The sequence below is a fragment of the Erythrolamprus reginae genome, chromosome 5, assembly GCF_031021105.1.
Source record: "Erythrolamprus reginae isolate rEryReg1 chromosome 5, rEryReg1.hap1, whole genome shotgun sequence".
NCBI classification, from domain to species: Eukaryota; Metazoa; Chordata; class Lepidosauria; order Squamata; family Dipsadidae; genus Erythrolamprus; species Erythrolamprus reginae.
In genome coordinates, this window is record NC_091954.1 from 37,992,584 (window position 1) to 38,012,917 (window position 20,334).

Here is a 20,334-nt window from a genome sequence, read left to right on the forward strand (position 1 = left end):
TATAAACCTGGGAATGGGCGGGAGGGCCCTTTTTCAGCAGCAGAGAAAACAACTTCCAAACAGTAAAAAATTTGGGGAAAAATCCCCCCCCCAAAAGATGGTGGTACCCATGGACTGGCACCGACTGAAATGGATCCGTGACACCATAGTGATGCCACCAGTGTGTCACTACCGGTCTGGGAAATCTAGTCCAAACTCGGAAGAACCCATCCCTGCTTATAACTTCCTAGTTCCACAGCTAGAATTAGAGCACCATCTGACAGCTGTGGCTAGGGAGATTTTTGCACGGGTTCGACAGTGCACCAATTGCGACCATATCTGGATCAGAAGGCACTTTTCACAGTCAGTCATGTCCTTATCACCTCATGCTTGGATTATTGCAATGCGCTCTACATGGGGCTATCCTTGAAGAGCATTTGTAGACTGCAGCTGATCCAGAGTACAGCTGCATGAGCTGTTGTGGGTGCACCCAGGAACACCCACACTGCACCAATCCTCTGTGGACTGCACTGGCTTCTGACTGGTCTCCGGATGCAATTCAAGATGTTGATTATCACCTTTAAAGCCCTACATGGCTTACTATCTTTGAGACTGCCTTCTACCACATAGCTCCCAGCGACCGATAAGGGCCCACAGGGTTAGTCTTCTCTGGGTCCCATCAACTAAACAGTGTTGGCTGGCGGGTCCACAGGGGAGGGCTTTTTCTGTGGTTGCTCCATGTCTTTGGAACCAGCTAATTCCTGAAATCTAGACTGCCCCCACCCTACTGGCCTTCCAAAAAGCCATAAAGACCTGGCTTTTCTGGCAGGCCCAGAGTTGTTGATCAGATGACAACCCACCAAGATCTGACCAGGAAAGATATGCATATTTTTAAAGCTGTTTTGGTTGCTAATTGCTGGTTTTGTAATGGGGTTTTATATTGCATTTTATGTCTATTTGGCTGTCCGCTGGGACTAGGGAATCATATAAGACCAAACGAACAAAAACAATGCATTCAAATTGTAAGAATTCTGTGCCAAAACCCCTGAAAGAATTGTTAACTAGTTTCTTTGTGCCTCAGTAGAGCTAAACATTCTGTTTTAAAGTCCAATTTCCCATTCTGTAATGATCATTAATTAAGGAAATTTACTTAACTGTATTTATTGTGCATACTTCATTTTACTTGCAGAAATAAGCACTTGATTTTATTTGGAATGAAAGGGAACATTACTGAAGAGTCCAGAGACAGGCTAAGTAAAGACGGTTCCTTTATTCAGCTCTTAAAAGGAGAAGTGACAATCAGCGGAACATGTCTGCTCTACCTGGGGAGAAACCGCTCTTTTTATAGATTTGCGGCTCCCACCAAAAGAGAGCAGCCCGCGTCTGAGCCAATCAGGAGCGACTTCCTGTTTCCAGCTCAGACAGCGTTTTCAAAAGGAACAAACTATTTACAAGGATACAACACCCCTCCCTCCTTAGTCAGAATACATTACTCAAGAAAGCCACGTGACGAAGTCCTCCAATCTGCTCGGTCTTCGCAGGGCTTGCTCCGACCTGCGCAGTTCATTTGAGTCCTCGCTTCCAACGGTGGAGGTCGGTTCGCCTGTACTTCCCCAGTGCGGCTGGGGCCTAGTTTGGGCTCCAGCCCGCTGAGTCGATTGGGCAGGCACAACACCGACCTCTGAGGATGAAGACGGCTCGGCGTCGCTGGAGGACCCTTCCTGACTGGATAAGTCCATTTGAATGTCCATTAATGCGGGTTGCGCGTTACAGTCTATTAGAGTGGGAGAGTCTGTTTTAGCGGTTTGTTCAGGGGAGGTTTCAATGCGCTTTCGTACATGGTCAATGTGCCGCTTCCACATTCGACCATCATCCAATTTTACAATGTATGTTTTAGGAGCAGTTTGTTGTACAATTATTCCCTTCATCCAATTCAAACCCCCATCAAAATTCTTTGCAAAAACACTTTGACCCAAATACAATTGTCTTTCAGGGTTCACATACATAGGATTATGAGTACAAAACCTTGGGTGTAACCTATCCAGTGGGGACCTAAGTTTCCTTCCCATTAGTATTTCAGCAGGGCTTATGTGTGTGTGTGAATTTGGTGTAATATGTTGTGTTAACAAAAATTGGTCCAGATGCTGTTGTACATCTCCAGGGCCTGACCTGCGCAATGCCTCTTTTGCCACCTGAACGTATCGTTCTGCCAAACCATTAGCCCAGGGCGAGTAAGGCGAGATGAGAGCATGTCTGACCCCCAAGTTATCTAAAAATAATTCAAATTGCCTGGCTGTCAATTGGGGTCCATTGTCTGACACTAAGATGTCTGGACAGCCATGGGTGGCAAACAAATGGCGCAGAACCTTAATTGTGGCACTCATGGTTATATTATTCATTGCAATGATTTCCACCCACTTGGAAAATGCATCTACCACTATTAAGAAATATTGTGACCCCACTGGCCCTGCAAAATCAATATGGACCCTGGACCAAGGCCCTGCAGGCTGTTCCCACTCTGCTGGAATTGTTTTGGGGGGGTTAGGCCGAGACTCTTGGCATGGATCACACTTGGCTACCCACTTTTCAATATCAGTATCCAGACCTGGCCACCATAAGTGCCCCCTAGCTAGGCCCTTCATCCTGACAATACCAGGATGGCCCACATGTAACATTGTGAGTACTTTGGTCTTTAGACTCTCAGGAATGATTACTCGATCACCCCACAACAGGCAACCTTTAACATATGACAATTCCAATCTTTTGGTTTTAAAATCACTTAAGTCAGATTCTACAGAGTCATTCTGCCACCCCTTAAGTACACAGTTTACCACCTTTTTCAAAATTGGATCTTGCTGCGTGTGCGCAGCCACCTCCCTTGCTGTTGTTAGTGGGTTATCTTCGAGCTCTATCATTAAAACATCAGCAGATGGGGCAGGGTCCTCTACTAACTCTGCCATTGGGCACCTACTGAGACCATCTGCGTGGTTGATGGTTTTACCCCCTTTGTGAATGAGCTCGTACTGGTATCCTGAGAGGAACAAGGCCCACCTGATTAATCTTGGAGACATAAATGGGGGAGTTGGTTTGTTGGGGGCTAAGAGGCCTAATAAAGGCTTGTGGTTGGTAACCAATTCAAAACTCCTGCCAAAGAGATAATTATGAAATTTCTTCACCCCAGCCACTAACGCTAGAGCCTCCTTATCTAGTTGGCTGTAATTTCTCTCCGTATTGGTCATTGTCCTTGAAAAGAAGGCAATTGGGCCCTCTGTATTATTAGGCAACACATGTGCCAAGACCCTTCCTACGCCATATGGGGATGCATCGCACGTAAGCCTGACGGGTAGTAAAGTGCTATACTGGACTACTACACTTGCGGAAGTTAACAACTGCTTTATTTGTAAGAAGGCTTCGTGCTCAGTTCTCCCCCATGTCCAAAGGGTTCCTTTCTGAAGTAGCCGGTGTAGAGGCTCTGCTGCTGTTGCCTTTTGTTTTAAAAAGACAGAGTAAAAGTTTAGAAGGCCTAAGAATGCCTGCAATTCTGTTCTATTCTGTGGCTCTGGGGCTTCCCTGATGGCTTTTAATTTTTCAGTAGTGGGTGTATGCCTTCCCCATCGATTCTATATCCTAAGAATTCTACACTGTTGGTTCCCCACACACATTTGTCAGGTTTGATTCTTAACCCTTTATCTTGTAGTCTATGTAATACTTCTCTTATTCTTCTGTTGAGTTGAGATTGGTTTTCTCCTGAAATTAAAATGTCATCAAAATAGGTAATGGTCCCTTTAATTCCTGACAACAAACGTTCCATTATGCTTTGAAAAATCCCGGGAGCTATGCTTACCCCAAATTGTAATCTGGTACATTTAAATGCACCCCTGTGGGTGACAATTGTCTGTGCGAGTGCTGTGGGTTCATCGACAGGGAGTTGCTGGTAAGCTTGGGCTAAATCGATTTTTGCGAACACTTTCCCTTCCCCCAGGGAGTGAAGGAGCTGTTGTACCACTGGAATGGGGTAAGGGTGATGTTGGAGGGCTTTGTTGAGCGTAGACTTATAGTCAGCGCAAACCCTCAAAGAGCCATCCGGTTTAAGAGGCGTAACTATGGGTGTTTCCCATGGCCCCTGCTCTACAGGAACTAAAATGCCCTGGCTTATGAGCTTGTCTAGCTGTAGGTCAAGCTTGGGAAGGAGCGGGAGGGGTACCCTGCGAGGTTTGAGCCGGATAGGAGGGACCTTGGGGTCAATAGAAAAGGAGATAGGGGGCCCTTTATACGATCCCAAGGTGGGGCTAAACACTTCTGGGAATTCCTGTAAGAAGTTAGGCATGCTATCAGAGTTAACAGTACATATACCAGAAATTTCAATTCCCAATGGTTCCATCCAAGCCAAACCCAGGAGAGAGTGTCTAGCCCCTGTAACAACAATCATAGGAAGGGTACATTTAACAGTCTTAAACATAATAGGTACATTCACTTGGCCTAGAATAGGTATTATTCCCCCTTGAAAATCTCTAATTACCAATGAGGTTTGTAAAAGGTCAGACTTTGAGAGGCTAGGCATGTACATTATAAGCTTTTCCCACGGCATAATGGTGTATTTAGACCCCGTATCAAGTTCCATAGAGCATGGCTTGTTGTTTAGGAGCAGTGAGATTACAATCTTGCCCCCATTTTTTGTTGCCGTGCTATTCACGGAAAATTGATTGTTACCTCTTGAGTAGTCGCGGTTAGCGGTTGAGTAGTTCTTGCGGCCGGAAAACCGGGGAAACCGGTTTTCGCGCGGTTGAGGTTTTTGAGTCTGGAAACGAGGAGGACGAGGAGTGGAGAAAGATTCCTCAGGTATAGGTGCTCTGCAGGCTTCAGCGATATGGCCGCGTCGGTTGCAGCGGCGGCAAATGGTGTCCCGGAAGGGGCAGCGTTGGCGCGGATGGTTTCCTCGGCAGCCGGCGCAGGGGGCGACGGGGCGAGGGTATCTGGGTTGTCTCGGTTGGTCCTGTTGCAGCAGGAAACAGCTGTCCTCGTTGAGGGCTGGTGGGCTGAGGTCGTCTGGGGCCTCAGCGGGGGAAAACGGGAGTCGATCTTGGCGATGACTTCTCGCTTGTCGTGCTCCTTCAGCTCTTTGGCAGCAGTGTCGGCGACCTCTGCGGTTTGTGCCAGCTTGATTACTGCCTGGAGAGACGGCTCGTCTTCGGTGAGGAGCTTGTTCCGGACCATGGCATTTCTCATGCCGAAAATTAAGGCATCAGTGAGGCGAGCTTCCGGGCTATCAAACTTGCATTTTGAAAGCACCGTTCGAAGATGCATAGCGAACTGATTAATGGATTCGGATTTGAGCTGGGCCATTCTTGAAAACTGGTGCCGGAAAACGACGGCTGGTTTCGTAGGCTTGAAATGGCTCGCGAGCTTGGTTTGCAGGACGTCCCAGCAGATGAGGAAGTAAAACAAGACTACAATAACATATTATATGCATATAAAAACCTACTCTCCCCCTCCAATACAGGAGGGGCAAAATCTGGCCTGTTACATATTGATTTCCAATTTCCTTCCTGCCCTGGCATTTTTGGGGACACTGCAGTCCTTTCATGCTTTAGACTCAGGAAAAACATTGGATGGACAGTATGTATTGATATAATGTTGAATGACAAGGCTACATGACAATCACAGGGCCATTTAAGAGATTACAACACTGTAATTTTGCAAAGTCTGCATGTGATGATTCTGTAAATGTGGTTGCTTGACAATGTGAATGAGTTAAAAGATGATGTCTGTCTGTCTGTCTGTCTGTCTGTCTGTCTGTCTGTCTGTCTGTCTGTCTGTCTATCTATCTATCTATCTATCTATCTATCTATCTATCTATCTATCTATCTATCTATTCAGACTTCTATGCCACCCAATCTTGAAGGACTCAGGGAGGTTTACAACAGTAATACACACTGAACAGGGGTGGGTGCTGCCGGTTTGCTTCCTCCCACGAAGTGTGTTGCGCTTTGTGCTTGTGCATATGCGCAGTGGCGAAAAATCCAACAACAACAATCATGCCAAAAACAAGATGACGACTGCATACACAGTGCTAGAAACTCAGCTTCTGCACATGCTCAGAAGAAGAATTTTTTTTAAAAAATTAAAAATAAATTAAAAAAATTAAAAATTAAAAAAAAGGTGGTCCCCACAGACTAGTAATGAACAAACCAGTTCTGTGATGTCATCATGATGTCACCAGCAGGTCGCTATCAGTTCAGATGAACCGGTCCAAACCGGGAGGAACCCACCTCTGCCACTAGAGGTGGTAGAGAGTCCAAAGAAAGATGTACTTAGATCAGTTATAGTTGGGTGAAGCTGGTGGGCTTTGCACAAGATGTCAATTGAAGGGCTGTACCACCTTTCTGTGTTTAAGATTTCAGTGTCCCCATCCGGATATTAGAAAAGGTAAAGCTTATATTATTGTAAAAAGAAAGGTGGGCTGCATTCATTTTTAAAACAATAGTGACTTTAAAAGTTGCCTAAGAATCTTAAACAAATTCATCCTGTATTTCACTGCAGTTTCTTTATTTCTTTATTGGATTTTTATGCCGCCCCTCTCTGAAGACTCAGAGTGGCTTATAACATATAAAAACAGTAAATTACTAGAAAATTAATCCAATTAAATTAAAATTACACAGCTATCTAAAATCCCTAATTATATTAAAAAGCAATCACATCCATTCATACAGCAATCGTACAATCATTCGTTGGCCAGGGGTTCAGATCTAATCGGCCCAAGCCTGACAACATAAATGAGTTTTAAGACTCTTTAAAAAAGGTGAGGAGGGTGGGGGCAATATGAATATCCAGGGGGAGCTGATTCCAGAGGGCCGGGGCTCCCACAGAGGAGGCTCTTCCCGTAGGTCCTGCCAAATGACATTGTCTAGTTGATGGGACCTGGAGAATCCCGACTCTGTGGGACCTGACCGGCCGCTGGGATTTATGCGGCAGTAGGTTGTCCCGCAAGTAATCTGGTCCGATGCCATGTAGGGCTTATTTAAAGTTTGTTGAAACCTGAAACGGTGTCACCTCTTTGCCCTGGACCTAACGCCCTTCCTGTGCCCAGTCTAATTGAAGGAGAGCAGCATTTTGAAATTAAAGAAATTCTGGATTCCAGGAAACATAGAGGGAAGGCCCAATGCCTCGTTGCCTGTAAACATTTTCTCCCTGCATAATCCAAATCGGTGGATGCCAAACATGTCCGGGCACCTAAAATTCTCTGAATTTTTCATAGAAAATACCCTGACAAATCCTTAATGAATTACTGTCCTTGTTGAGATTTGTTGTTTATTTTATTTGTATAAATGTTATCTGTATAGCTAAAGTCTCTGTTACGAGGAGCTGAATGTTAGCTGAAAAGGGGAGGATTCAGTGGAGACTTTTTCATTGCAGCTCTGCAACTATGGTCTGGACTTCGCTTATCTCTCCAAGGTCTTTCTTCTAGCTTTAGCATGCTGCAGCCCTCTGGTTGCCTAGCTACAAAGGGTGTTGGGCTCTACAGGTTTTTTTCCCAATTTGCTGCTTTGTGCATTTTTGCCTCAGATCTTGCCTAAAATTTGTTGCATTTGTTTCATTCATAGTAAAAATACCTTTTCTCGGAATCTATGGAACCAAGGAAAATTTTTCTTTCCTAGGAAATGGGCAGAGGCTGACCTGACAGTTGAAGTGTTAAATTCCTTTCTTGTAAGTTGGAGCTAGATGTTTGGTTTATTACCGTCTTCATTCATGGTTAAAACTCCAATAGAGTTACTTAACCTATCCCCCATTGTTCTGTGCACAGCCCTAGGAGAGAAAGGCATCAAACGTGGTCTCAATGGCATTCCTTGGATAACAAAGTCCATTTATTATAAATCAGAATATGAATCAGCTCACTGAAATTCTGGACAAAAATCATCCAGAAGGGAATGTCTTTTTCTGAGGCAGAAATCATGGTTTTGAAACCTTTTTCAAGCATACCCCCACTCTAAAATCTCTTTCATTGAACAGCATTGAAACCCCACACCCAATTATCCAAAATCCTTTCTTTTATACTGCCTAGAAGTGACATCACACCCCAAAGAGGCTAAGGCTGTAAGTTAAAACCTTTTATTATGCTACCCCTCTTGCCTTCTCAGCAATCTCCTATAATGAGGATCTATCCACTGACTATCCACTCTAATGTCTTCCTCATCCTCCGACTCGGACTACTCCTCCATTGTCATATCAGCCCCTTCTAGTGGTTCTTTGGGTTCACTCAGGTCACTTTCTTCTTCACTCTCACTCTCTGCATCAGCTGGCAATCCCCTTGGCCCAGGGTATCCAGAGGGGCCTGGCTCATCATTCCCAGAATCTGATGTGACCTGAGGTGGGCAAGGAGCACTTACAATATCCATGGTTTCTACTAGAGCTGGGAAGGTGGGTATGTTAGGAGTTCTCTAGGTCAAACAGTGATGCCTGGTGGGGTTGTGGAACCACACCTCCTCTTTTATGGCATTTGTATTATGGTACAGCCTCCCCTTGGAGAGTTGGATAGCCCTGATCCTGTTGGCTTCAGAAAAGCAGTGGAGGTTCAGTTTTCCCCCCATGTAATCGGACCAGAATGTTGATAGAAATTGCACAAAGTGGTTAATAGATGATGAATTTTATCAGACCCTCAGTGTTGTTTTATGTTTTAAATTGTACTTTTTATCATATTGTCTTCTTATTTTGTTCAATGTCTAGTGCATCTTTTGGGTTGAGTGCATTCAACTCCCCCCCCCCCCCAGTTCTGTGGGCATGGGAACTGACAGAAAGGTTCAGCCAAGTTTTCTAATGTTCAACCTGGATGCTTCTTCTCATGTTTGCTATGTGTGTATGAGCCTGAGAAGGAGGAGAAAAGGAGTGAGTAGGAGGGGCGCAATGGGGCCAGTGTGATTTACGTTTCTCCAAACTGTGCATAATCACCACCACCGCTTCTATAGAACCTGTCTGAACCAGTTGAATTTCACTCCTGGTTGGATGGCTCTCTACATTTGGTAAGTAGATCTGGTGTTAAGGGGAATAGACATCTTGCTCTTGTCATGGTCAGATCATTTCCTGTTACACAAATCCCACACTGCAGGGAAGTGGAGCTGGTTAGGTGGTTCTACCCCAGGCACCTAATGGACCCAGTAGAGTTTCAGAGGGCGCTTGGGGGAAATACATGACTCACTTGTACACAGTCCAGCAGAGTCCTTGGTGTTAGCATAGAACAGTGGTGGCGAACCTATGGCACAGGTGCCACAGGTGGAAAGCGGAGCTATATTTGCTGGCATGTGAGCCGTGGCCCTAGCTCAGCTCCAACGTGCATGTGTGTGCCAGCCAGCTGACTTTGGGCTTGCACAGAGGCCATGGGAGGGCGTTTTTGGCTTCCAGAAGGGGGATGGGGGACAGTGTTTGTACCATTCAACAGCTCCAGGGAACTTTGGAGCCTGGGGAGGGTGAAACATGAGTCTCCTGGGCCCACCAAAACAGGTTGTATCCAGCCTCCACAAGGCCTCCAGGGGGGTGGGGCCTGGGGAGGGTGAAACATGAGTCTCCTGGGCCCACCAAAACAGGTTGTATCCAGCCTCCACAAGGCCTCCAGGGGGGTGGGGGAAGCTGTTTTCACTCTCCCCAGGCATTGACAGGCATCACGCATACACAATAGCATACGCTCATGCTCTTTCGGCACCCGAGGAAAAAAAGGTTTGCCATCACTGGCCTAGAATAAGGCCTCATTTCACTCTCACACGCAGTATGAGTGTCATCACATACACACTGCCTTTGTATCCTTCTGTCTGAACTGCAGACACAAGTACCTGATCTGCAGCATTTGCGTAACAACAGTATCGCTCCAAACTTGACTGCAGAAAATACGATTTCAGCAATAGAGTGGCCACCGCCTGGAACTCATTACCTGACTCTGTTGTTGCTTCCCCCAACCCCAAAATCTTCAACCTTACATTATCTACAATTGACCTCTCCCCTTTTCTAAGAGGTCTGTAAGGGGCGTGCATAAGTGCACTTATGTGCCTAATGTCCCTGTCCTACTGTCTTATTATCTTTTTTATTACTATGTTCTACTTATGTTATGTTAATATGTACTATAATACTATACTTGTTTGACAAATAAATAAATAAATAAAATAAATAAAAGTATCACCTACCTTTCATCTTACTCCCATTGTGGATGCCTAGCCTTACCCAGCTTATCCTTAATGTTTTTCATGTTTCCTCTTCCTTTTCTCTTTGCATCCTTTGGGCCCTATTGATCGGATGATAGGATCTGCCTTTCCACAGTGCAAGCCTCAGCAGATCTACTCAGAATTAAGCCCCACATAAACTCTCCATAGATTGGAGCCTTAAAAGCTTAACTAGGATGGGGGAAAAAAACCCAGCCAGCCCAAAGGAGAATGCTCATCAGGCTCTTGTTATCCACCTGTATCAATCATTCTTTTTCATCTCTCATAACGACTGGTGATGAAATGCTTGGTTACCATTCCTTTTGTGTGCACTTCACTGTACTTTTCAGTTTAATTGGGCAATTTCTTTGAATTATGTTTGTTCTTTGGATTTTCAGCAATATTGAACTGCTGTTGTGTCTTGGGCTTTTGAGTTTCTGTGTGCCTGCAGCTTATGGCAATTTTTGATATCAAATCCCCATTCAAAACACACGTGCAAAATCATTGCTAAAAGAGTGGGGGAATATATATATATATACGGAAAGAGCAGTGCTATGCTAAATGTCTTTAGGTGAATATACTTGTAAAAGTGAACATGATGATTTCAAGGCTGTTTTTTAAAAAGATCCTTGATGTAATTTGCAGCCATTTCCCCTTATCTCTCTTGCCTGGATCCCGCCCACTTAGAACCACAGAGAAGGATCAGAAGATAGAGATCTACTTTCTCTAATTTGGTGCTTTCAAAGAGGCCTGCTATTTACCAGATCCTTTTTCTTTATACAGAGAGAGTTTAAACATGATGCTGAATGAGTGGCAGTCAGTGTTGGGCTTCCCCCAATATGCCTGGGATTGCAGATCCGATGTGTGGACATCTGGGTGTCCCCACTGCAACCCTGCACAAGAAAATCAGTGATTATCAGCAATTTTTGGCTTTTCTTTGCTCCTGCACATATGCAGAAGCAAAGAAATTGCCAAAATCTCCCTTGTGTGAATGTCCTTGCAAAAGATTTTGGCAATTTTTACCTATTTCATCTATTTCTTTGCTTCTGTGCATGAGTGGAAGCAAATTCTCATGTGGGAGTGGTCACGCCCGCCACTGCCCGCACCCACGCCAACTTCCAGATTTGGTAGGGAAAGGTAAGTGTGGCCCTTCACTGGTGGTAGTTTTGACTGGAACCAGTAGCAGGTTGCTACCTGTACAGATAAGGATGCCGCACCAGTAGTGAAAATTGAGCTGCGCACTGGTAGCAGCAGACGTGGCAGGAGTGACAACCTCTGCCTGACTGGGAGTCATACTTATAACCATCGTGGTTTCCCCAAAGTCATGTTATTCGGATTTGAGACCTTTCCTGCTGGCTTCCCAGAAGCAAGGTCATTTGGGAAGCCGGCAGGAAATCGGAAATTGTGGCCACAAGAAATCGTCACTTAACAACTACACTTAACAAAATTAAATACTTGTTTTAATGATATGCTGAGAGTAGCCAGAACTGTTGTTAAACTGCACAGTCTCATTTCAACTTACAGCCAGGGGGCTTAACTATAGAGTTTTCAGGTCCAATTAGCATCGTTAAACAAGGGCATTTGTAACACGAAGCCAACTTGCCATAAATCCAAGCTTCACTTCACTCTGATTGCTCACATCTGCAAAGGCTTTGCACTGTTTAGAGAAAGACAAGCAAGAATGAAGACAGACCTCCAAAAATAAATAAAAATTTCTCATTTCTTTTTCTCATTGCTTTATCGGGAGGTCTGATGTGCTCAAGCTATTTCTTTGCAGCTAAACCATTTTGCAAATGCAGGAGCAAAAATAGAGATTAGAGACCAAAAAAAGGGAACATAAAAGCTGTTTCTCCAGCCGTGACCGGCAGCTGTGATTTTTGGTATTTTAAAGCAAACTGCCTATTCTTTTCAGGTGACATTATCTCAGCATTGGAAGAGCTTATCGGTTAGTTCAGAGTGTTGTGTCAGAATAGTAGAGCTGGAAGGGACTTTGGACATCTTCTGGTGTAACCCCCTCCTCAAGCAAAAGACCACCTCCCAATACCATTCCAGGAAAAAAATGGCTATCCAGTCTCTTCTTATAAACCTCCAGTGATTAAGCACCCAAAACTTCTGAAAGCAAATTGTTTCACTGGTTAATTTGTTCTCACTGTTAGGAAATTTCTTCTTTGTTCTGGGTTGCTTCCCTCCTTGATTAGTTTCCATCCATTGCTTCTTGTCCTGCCTTCTAGTGCTTTGCAGAGCAAGTTGATCCTCTCTTCTTTGTGGCAGCCCCTCAAATATTGGGACACTGCTATCATGTCACCCTTAGTCCTTCTTTTCTTCAGACTGGCCATACCCAAATCCTGCATATTATTCATATGTTTTAGTATCCATGCCCCTGATTGTTGTTGCTGCTGCTCTTTTCTGCACTCTCTCCAAAATCTAGCATATTTTTTAATGATATGGTGACCAAAACTGGATGAAGTATTGTAAATGTGCAGATAACCACTACCCTGGGAAACATTGGAGAAGCTGTCTGGAGCTTGAAGTGATGTCAGGAGGATGCTCTGGTTGGGACAGTTGATATCATGGCATATTGGAATTCACAATTCAAAGTGTTGGTAATGACCTAGCCCTACATGGCATCGATTACTTGTGGGGCCATCTTCTGCCATACGAGTTCCAGCGACCAATTAGGTCCCACAGAACTGGCCTTCTTCTGGTCCTGACCCTCTGGAAGATTTGCACTGCCCCCACCCTCCTCGCCTTTCGAAACAGTCTTAAGACTCATTTGTGCTGGCAGGCTTGGGGTGATTAGATCTTAGCTCCCTGGCTGATGAATGTTTGTATGGCTGCTGTTTGAATGGGAATGTTTTTTTAGTAAAACTGGGGATTTTGTTTGTCTAGTTTTAATTAATTGGATTTTGTAGAACTCTATTGTTTTTTGTATGTTTTAAGCCTCCCCAGGTCTTCAGAGAAGGGCGGCATATAAGACAAACAAACAAACAAACAAACAAACAAACAAACAAACAAACAAACATGCAGGTAGTCCTCAACTTATGACCACAATTGGGATTTTTATAATGGCCATTGAATCACCATGTTTGCTTCGTAAACTAGATGGTCATTAGATAAATGTGTTTCTTGCTTCAATTGGTTGTAAATGTGTCAGTGATGACGTGACTGAAATGCAGTCACATCATCTCAGCCAAGGTAGAATAGAGTAACAGAATTGGAAGGGCCTTGGAGGTCTTGTAGTCTAACCCCCTGCTTAGGCAGGAAACCCTACACTACTTCACAAATGGTTGTCCAATCTTTTCTTAAAAATTTCCAGTGTTGGAGCATGCACAACTTCTGCAGGCAACTTGTTCCACTGGTTAATTGTTCTAAATGTCAGGAAATTTCTCCTTAGTTCTAGGTTGCTCCTCTCCTTGATTAATTTCCACCCATTTCTTTTTGTCCTGTCACCAGGTGCTTTGGAGAACATCTTGACTCCCTCTTCTTTGTGGCAGCCCCTGAGATATTGGAAGACTGCTACCATAAAACCCCTAGTCCCTTCTTTTCATTAAATTAGGCATACCTAGTTCCAGCAACTGTTATTCATATGTTTTAGCCTCCAGTCACCTAATCACCTTAGTTGCAGTGATAGTTTTCAAGGCAGATTGTAAGTGATTGTTGTAACTGATCCATTGTAAGTTTGCATGGTCATTAAGTGACCAATCATAAACTGAGGACTACCTATGTCTTGGAACAATCTCAAAATGCTTCCAACTAATTCTTTGGCAATCTTCCTCCAGCATTGCTATTAAGTGTTACGTGCTTTGATTGCTAAACTAAGATTTTAAAACCAGGGAATTAGAATTAACTCAGCTCTGAGTGCTGAGCAGGTGCTCAGTGTGCTTTCCCATGCTTTAGCAACTCATTTTCCGAAAGCTGAGTCTAGAGTAGGTTGGAAATAATACTTTAATCCTTATCAAGCTTTTTATAAGTGGTAGAAGTTTTGTATGACTTGCTCCCTTATACTGATCAATAGTTCCAAGGATTTGCTGCTACATTTCCTTCCCGAGAAACCCAATTTTTATATTAGGTTGTGTTTTATATAACAATTCATAACCTTGCTAATAAGCAAATAACTGGCTAGAGAATTTTGGGAAAAATCAATATGGAAGGATTTTCTTTGTTTTATGCAGCCCAATAATGTGGAAGTGAAAATTCAATATTTGTTTATTTTTATCTCTTAAGGTTGTTGTTTGCGATCCTAATGGCTTTGAGGAATTTTCATTTTAGAACAATTGCATCTTCCTGTACTTAATTCTCAACCTTACCATAACCTCAGTATAGAAAGAAAAGAAAACTTTTCACCATCCATTCTTCCTTTTCCCTCTAAAATCTATGTCTTATGCCAGATAGGATTTCATTAACAGTAGGCTTTTCCAGCAAGGATCAAATACAGTGTTCCCTCAATTTTTGCGGGTTCGAACTTCGCAGAAAGTCTATACCACAGTTTTTCAAAAACATTAATTAAAAAATACTTTGCGGATTTTTCCCCTATACCACGGTTTTTCCCACCCGATGATGTCACATGTCATCACCAAACTTTCATCTGCCTTTAATAAATATTTTTTTAATAAACTTTAATAAATAAACATGGTGAGTAATAATCTGAATGGTTGCTAAGGGAATGGAAAATTGCAATTTAGGGGTTTAACGTGTTAAGGGAAGGCTTGTGATACTGTTCATAGCCAAAAATAGTGTATTTACTTCCACATCTCTACTTCGCAGAAATTCAACTTTCGCGGGCGGTCTCGGAACGCATCCCCTGCGAAAAGCGAGGGAACACTGTATATGTTTTTTTTGCTTATGGAGTGAATGTTGTCAGCTTATAATATATAATTTATACTTCCTTGCATTGTAAGAAGCCAGATACAATAGTTACGTATGCAGCAAATCATAGCAGAGCAAACCATGGCTTGATGTCATATTGAACCCCTTGAATGTAGTTTTTGGTCTGGGCAAACCTTTCCTAGCTATGCTTGGCTGTACTAATGTCAAGTGCGAGGGAAATCAGACAATTCAGGCAAGTCAAATCGGGATAAAAATTTATTGCAAACTTAGTTCTCTACAAGAATCCAGGCTACTATCAGTCAAGGGAAATTAGTGGGCTGAATTTAGATCTTTTGTGGGCATGCAGGGGCTCATGACTGATGATGCATTTGACACCTCTCTCAGGCTCAGCCTAAATATCTCTTACAAGCAGACTATTTTGTGGATAAACTAGACATCTCAATTACCAATACTTAAATTCATAATTTTTTTGGGGTAGAATAATCTTGTAGGGGAAAATGATGCAGATAATCTTAGTTCAAATCCTGAAGTTAAAGCCCTGGAGTCTATACGAGGCGTCTGTGTAACATAGAAACATAGAAGATTGACGGAAGAAAAAGGCCTCATGGTCCATCTAGTCTGCCCTTATACTATTTCCTGTATTTTATCTTAGGATGGATATATGTTTATCCCAGGCATGTTTAAATTCAGTTACTGTGGATTTATCAACCACATCTGCTGGAAGTTTGTTCCAAGCATCTACTACTCTTTCAGTAAAATAATATTTTCTCCCGTTGCTTCTGATCTATTCCTCAACTAACTTCAGATTGTGCCCCCTTGTTCTTGTGTTCACTTTCCTATTAAAAACACTTCCCTCCTGAACCTTATTTAATCCTTTAACATGTTTAAATGTCCCCCCTTTTCTTTCTGTCCTCCAGACTATACAGATTGAGCTCATGAAGTCTTTCCTGATCAGTTTTATGCTTAAGGCCTTCTTTGTAGCCCATCTTTGGACCTGTTCAATTTTATCAATATCTTTTTGTAGGTGAGGTCTCCAGAACTGAACACAGTATTCCAAATGTGGTCTCACCAACGCTCTATACAGCGAGATCACAATCTCCCTCTTCCTGCTTGTTATATCTCTAGCTATGCAGCCAAGCATTCTACTTGCTTTCCCTACCACCTGACTGCACTGTTCACCCATTTTGAGAGTTTCAACATGTAGAACCAAGCCATCTAGAGCGTCAGGTGTCAAATGTGTATGGTCCAAAAGGATGGATACGTTAATTGACATTATAACAAAGGAGTAAATTTTACCCAACTGATTGCCTCACTCATGGATGCTGTGCAGATTGCTTTTCTTTTTTTCCATATGGGAAGGTGTATCCAGCTTCATTTCTCCTGTGTAGAATCCTGCCCTCTATTAACCATGATGGTTGTATTGGAAACTTAGGGAAGGCTAAACTGGTTCTTGAAGAAGATGCAGAAAACAGTTTGGTCTCTCTAATCAACAACGAAGTAATAATGCGAGCCTGAATTAAGTGTACCTGAATAACTGCAATTATTGCTTCAGAGATGTTTTTGACAACTTGGCCCTGTAGCAAAATAATTTAATTACTGTGATATTGTTGAGTAGGTAATGGTGCCATTCAATGAGATTAGAATAGTGAAGCAATACATCCAAGTAGCTTGTTTACTCCATTCCTTTAATTTTGTTTTGGAATTTGGAACCTGTATTAAAGAATGGATGGATTTAGACATTCCCAAATGGCTAATTGTTGAATTGCGCTCTGGGTCTATTCAATCAATTTGTTACTAATCTCCATATGCAACAAAACCGAGACTGTTGTGGTTCTGAGACACATAATGTAAAAATCCTGTCTTCCTTTCCCTTTCCATCTTTTTCTATTCGATGTTAAAAATAATTTTCTAGTTTTTTGATTATCATTCCTTTACAGTTTAGACAGAAACGCGGCGGAAAATTATTGTTAGCTTAATTTGATCATTATTTTCTAAGAAAAAGGATTAGGTCTGAGATAATATCCTTGCCAATTTCAAAACAACTGATGCACAAAGCAGAATTTGCTGACATTGGTGCGTGTATGAAGAATATAATAATATGGTTAGATTTATCATTGCACACAATTGACTATTTACAGCATCCTGTAAGAGGATGCTTATCTGTAAAATATGGTATTATAATCACAGTAATAAAATTCTAGGAGGGGGAAATGAGTAAATACTGTTGTGCAGAGCAATTTAGTGCTGGACTGGCAAAGGAGATATCAGAGGGGGAATAGTTGTTGACCCCTGGAAAAGTAGCATTGTGAGAAAGAGTCACAGGGACAATCTTGTCTCGACCTTGTTGTCCTTAAAAAGGAAGGTTTGGGACAGGCTTTCAAGATTTTGATAAAGTGTCCTACAACTATAAAATAATTATTTGTTTCTTCATTTGGCCCATTTTCAGGGAGCAACGACTTCCTCAGTTGCTCCTGTTCTCTCTCTTCTCAGGATCAAGTAAAAGAATATTAAAACTTCAGTGAATCATTGTAGATTCAAGTAATTCAGGATTTTATAGAGTAGAATAGAATAGAATAGAATTTATTGGCCAAGTGTGATTGGACACACAAGGAATTTGTCTTGGTGCATATGCTCTCAGCATACATAAAATAAAATATACATTTGTCAAGAATCATGTGGTACAGCACTTAATGATTGTCATAGGGGTCAAATAAATTGTCATAGGGGACAAATAAATTATGTCACTCAAGGCATGACTGAATCCTAGAAGCTCACAAATCTGGAGCAGAGGGCAATACATAACATATTTTTCAAAGTAGAGATGCACCTTTCCCACACTAAAAGAGGGTGAGAATGTTGGTGCTTCTTATATACTGAATATAGCCATTTTTGCTATCCCAAAGCCCACCCCCACATCCCATTTTTGTGAAAAATAGGCTCATTCTTCAAAAGAAATGGGCCATTTCTGCTATCCCCCAGAACCCAGGAGTACCCTGCAAGCTTCCCAGACTCTTTGTCCACCACATTTTTGTGGAAAAAATGGGTGAAAAAAATGGCCCATTTTTTGCAAAAACGGGGGGATTTGTGCCATCCCCCAGCACTCAGGAGCTTCCTGCAGACTTCTCAGACCCTTTGTCCATCCCATTTGTGTGAAAAAATGGCTGAAAACAGCCCATTTTTCAGAAAAATGTTGGTGTTTTTGCCTTTTAATTACTTCATCTGGCATGATTGGAGGAGGAATTCTGGGAGTTGAAGTCTACTAGTCTTAAAGCTGAATGTGCCAATTATCACATCATCCAAGAAGAAAACCTTCTACGGACAAAGTCTACTCGTGCCTTCTACAACTTTGTTAACAATAAACTCAAAGACTCTAGACCCATCCCACCCCTTAAAGGACCAAACAACATAATGATGAATCAGTCAAAGCCAACCTCTTTAACATCTTCTTCAGCTCAGTCTTTGTTAACACCAACGGCTCACGCCCAACATTTCCTAACCGCACCACAAATAACCTCAATGATCTTACACAAATTGATTTTACAGAAGATAATGTTAGAAAGGCCTAAAACCATCTTTATCTATTGGACCAGATGGACTATGTGCATACTTCTTAAAAAAGCTCTCCTCCACCTTGGCTGAACCTCTGAGCATAATTTTCAATAAATCTTTCAGTACTAGCTCCCTATCCACACTATGGTCACTTGCCACAGTCATCCCTATCTTCAAGAAAAAAAAAAGATCCAAGCAACGTTGAAAATTACAGACTTATCTCTTTGTGTTGTGTCACCTGCAAAGTTATGGAATCAATCATAAACCAATCCATTACACTCCACCTTGAAGCTAATAACCTACTTTCCAATAAACAATTTGGTTTCAGAAAAAAATTATCCTGTAATCTGAAACTCTTACACTGTAAAAACATTTGGACCACTCAACTTGACCAAGGTAATCCAATTGATGCAATCTATATCGACTTTTGCAAAGCCTTTGACTCAGTTCTCCATGACAAACTTCTGAAACTCAAATCCTATGGCATCTCTGGACTACTACACCAGTGTTTCCCAACCTTTTTTGAGCCGCAGCACATTATTCACACTTACAAAATCCTGGGGAACATTGAGGGGGGGGGGGGCGAGGGAGCTAAAAAAGTTTGGACAAAAAACCCCTCTCTTCCTCCCTTTTGCCCTATTTCTCTCTCTCTCCCTCTTTCTTTCTTTCTTCCTTCCTTTCTTTTTTGCTCTTTCTCTCGCCCTCCTTCCTTCCCTCCCTCTTTCTTTCTTGCTTTCTCTCCCTCTCTTGCATTCTTTCTCTCTCTTTCTCTCTCTCTCTTTCTCTCTTGCTATTTCTCTTTTATTCTCTCTTTCTCTCTCCCTTGCTTTCCCTCTCTCTTTCTCTCTCTCTTGCTTTCCTTCTCTCTTCCTCTTTCTCTCTTGCTTTCTTTCTCTCTTTCTTTCTCTCTCTCTCTCTTCCTCTCTCTCCCTTCCTCTCTCTCTCTTTTTTGCTTTCTTTCTCTCTCCCTTGCTTTCCTCTCTCTCTCTTTCTCTCTCTTGTTTCCTTCTCTTTCTCTTTCTCTCTTGCTTTCTTTCTCTCTCTCTTCCTCTCTCTCTCTTTCTTTCTCTCTCTCTTTCTTTCTCTCACAAACTCTTTCTCTCTCTCTCTCCCTTGCTTTCTCTCTCTCTCTCTTGCTTTCCTTCTCTCTCTTTTTCTCTTGCTTTCTCTCTCCCCTCCTTTTTCTCTCTCTCTCTCTTTCTCTCTTGTGCACCATGCCGGCAGCAGAGAGAGAAAGAGAGAGAGAGAGAGAGCGGAGAGAGAGTGGAGGGCGGCTTGCCTGTCCGCGACCCTCTGGATCAGCGGCCCCGCATGGTCCCAGCGTGGACTCCGCCATCACCTTCGCCTCCGCCTAAGAGGCAGCAGCCACATTCAACCCTTCGCCCTCCCAGGTGTCCATGGCACTCAGCGCCCAGCCACGCGCCGCCTCCACCACCCGGTACCCCGCCCGACTTCTACCTGCAGGAACGGGTGGTGGGGCGCCATGAAGGGCGGCGCTTGGAGGCCACCACGGCATTATTGTCATCACGGTGCAAAGCCACGCAGTCCCGGATTGCTCGCTTCTCTAGCTAGCAAGCCGGCTGCCTGGGAAAGTGGCACGCTTTTTAAACGCGCGGATTTTCAAAGGCGCCGCTTTCTTGGGCAGCCGACTTTGCTGGCCGGAGAAGGGAGCGATTCAGGACTGCGTGGCTTTGCACCACTTCAAAAATTTCTGCGGGGGCGGGGGGTTCCTAATGGCTGTGCGGGCGCACGCCCACGCAGCTTAGAAACAACAGTGGCCGGTGCCCTCCCACCGGGC

General features: G+C 43.2%; 1 protein-coding gene across 1 annotated transcript in view; it reads left to right on the forward strand.

Annotated features, from left to right (window-relative positions):
- Window positions 1–20,334, forward strand: part of DNTT (DNA nucleotidylexotransferase) — a 392,355-nt gene that overhangs the window by 40,729 nt on the left and 331,292 nt on the right. The gene's annotated exons all lie outside the window — the stretch shown is intronic.